General features: G+C 31.9%; 1 non-coding gene across 1 annotated transcript in view; it reads right to left on the reverse strand.

The window, feature by feature from the left end:
- The window catches only part of LOC101301277, a 1,871-nt gene extending 1,049 nt beyond the window's left edge, over positions 1-822 (reverse strand). Inside the window, exons 1-2 of the transcript XR_184338.1 lie at positions 806-822; positions 203-249 (exon numbers count right to left, since the gene is read on the reverse strand). This is a non-coding gene — a transcript (uncharacterized LOC101301277). The remainder of the gene's footprint in view (positions 1-202; positions 250-805) is intronic.
- Between the last annotated feature and the right edge of the window lie 1,582 nt (positions 823-2,404).

Here is a 2,404-nt window from a genome sequence, read left to right on the forward strand (position 1 = left end):
TGATATGTAAATGATAGAATTTTTCCAGATAAGTGAAACTCTTCTACAAAAACCAGTTGATAGTGAGATTAGAACTTTTAATGAGTTTTGGTGATAAGTAGTAAGTAATTAAGAGTTGAGTGTGTCAATTTTATATATATATAATATATATAACTGATTAAGGACTAAATCGAAATCAACTGAGATCAAAACAAAAGCACACCTTCAACAACTTTTAACCATATCACCACCTTCTTTTTAGGGTAAAATCTGGAAGAAAAAAAACCTATGAATGCAGCATATTAGCAGTAAAGATAATATGAGACTTTAACATTACATGGTGGGTGTTGTGCTGCAAAGTGTTACCATGATTATAGGAGACCTAGTTACTGATATTTAAGATTACCATCTAAATCTACAGAACACAAAAGTAGAATTCATATAATTGTAACTAACAAATTCCTTCCCAAAGTTCATAAAGATGTTTCTGAAACCATAAGAAATATAGGAGCACAAACCTTTGTAAGAAAGAAACTAAATTAAAACAGAACACCAAATTGAAAAACAAAAGCGGAAAGTAGAGTTGAAGAACACTTTGCATAAAGTCTGCATATGATTAACAAAAAAGGATCAAAATCAAGCTCATAAATGTCTGTACATACTATGAAATCAAGTTAACGAAAGTGGGATATGAGGAATTGAATTGAAAGAGTCTTTGAAAAATGACTCCATAAAATTTGATTAAAAATGAAAAGACAAAAGTTCACAAATTTTTCCCACGTAAATGAATATGAAACAGGCCTAATGCAGAAGAAGCAACATATACCTATGGACATGAGCTTGTTCAACACTTCGAGTAAACTATAGAAACAGCAGTACCAATTTCTTTGTTTTCAAGCAGAACCTGGAAAAATAAAGAAAAAACCAAACAAAGCAAGAAAGAAAGCACAGGAAGGACTTTCGACAATATCAATTTAAAATTTATGTTACCTGTAAGAAATCATAGTTGGCAGATTCAAAGCTAGCTTTGTACCTCATTTGCTTGAAGCATGTGGGCCAATGCTGGGTATAGAAGGATCCACCACCGACATTTTGTTATATACAATACACCATTTGGTCTTGAAATATGAAGAAGGATATAATTAGTATTGAGATATATTGCAATGCAAATACATAGTTTATTTACTGAATTTTTATTTTTTGAAAGTTCTTCAAGATAGATCAGAGTTGTTTCCAAATAAGTGAAAAACCTCTACAAAAAGCAGTTGATGGCCAGAATAGAAATTTTCATAATCAATTTTTATCTTCCATCAATACTATTCACATACCAATATTGAATGGATGGATTGCCAAAAGTAGACAAATTTTATAACACATAGAGCTTCAGTAGTTATGTGTCGTTAGTAGATTTCAGTGCAACTGCAACGAAGAAGGCATACAAAAATAAAATTTTGCTTAAATGAGAGAAGGGCACTTCAGGTACTGCATCCAAGAGTAAGGATCTCAGATAATCATACATCATCTAATGCCTTACCCTTGACTTTTCAGGATATATCAAGAACACATCAATCTAATACAATCAAGTATGAATGCTAAAGGGGCACTAAGCTTTAAGTGCTGACCTGAAATTTGTGAAAATGATCGGCAAGCTTTTGGAGCAAAGTAATCAATCCAAAACAAACCTGGATCCAAAAAAAAAACCGTCAAGTTTCTGCACCCCTGCTTAAATAAAAAAAACAAAAAACAAAAAAACAGACAAACAAATCGGTAGAATCCATTATAAAGAATACACCAGAAAAACTATCTCTTCTAATCAAAATCCTCAAAACACACTTAAACCAAATAAACTACCAATAAACAAATCTCAAATGCAGAAACACACCAAGGCAGTGAAAAGATGTATCCCTGAATGAAATCAAATCAAATCAGTAACAGATCCTTACTTCATAAAAAAAGTTCTCTAAACTGATATCTGCATATCCAAAAGTTCCTGTCTCAACCATCTCTGAACAACCTGCAACAAAAACTAATCACAATTACTAAATGGTAGTAATAACAATATAGAGTAAATTGCTAGATTAATCTGAACGGACATATACAGTTGAAGAAATTACCACTAAACAGTAAAGAGAATCAAAACCAAACAACCCACAATTATTATCCAAAAGGACATCCTAAATATTCATCAACTGTTCATGAACACCTACTCTGTTTTCATTGTCATTTGATGTATCTCCAACAATGAGTTCTTTCATTTTCTATGAAGATTTGTTTTGTCACTTCGGATTCTTGAATTAATTAATGGTTCTTCATCTCCAAAATGCTAAAAAAAACACTGTTCTTTTTCTTCATCATTGTTCATTCGACCATCGAATTGGTCCAGTATTGTGTCTGCATGTTTATCTTGAAAGGCATGTCGACCCAC

The sequence above is a fragment of the Fragaria vesca genome, linkage group LG3, assembly GCF_000184155.1.
Source record: "Fragaria vesca subsp. vesca linkage group LG3, FraVesHawaii_1.0, whole genome shotgun sequence".
Classification (NCBI taxonomy): Eukaryota; Viridiplantae; Streptophyta; class Magnoliopsida; order Rosales; family Rosaceae; genus Fragaria; species Fragaria vesca.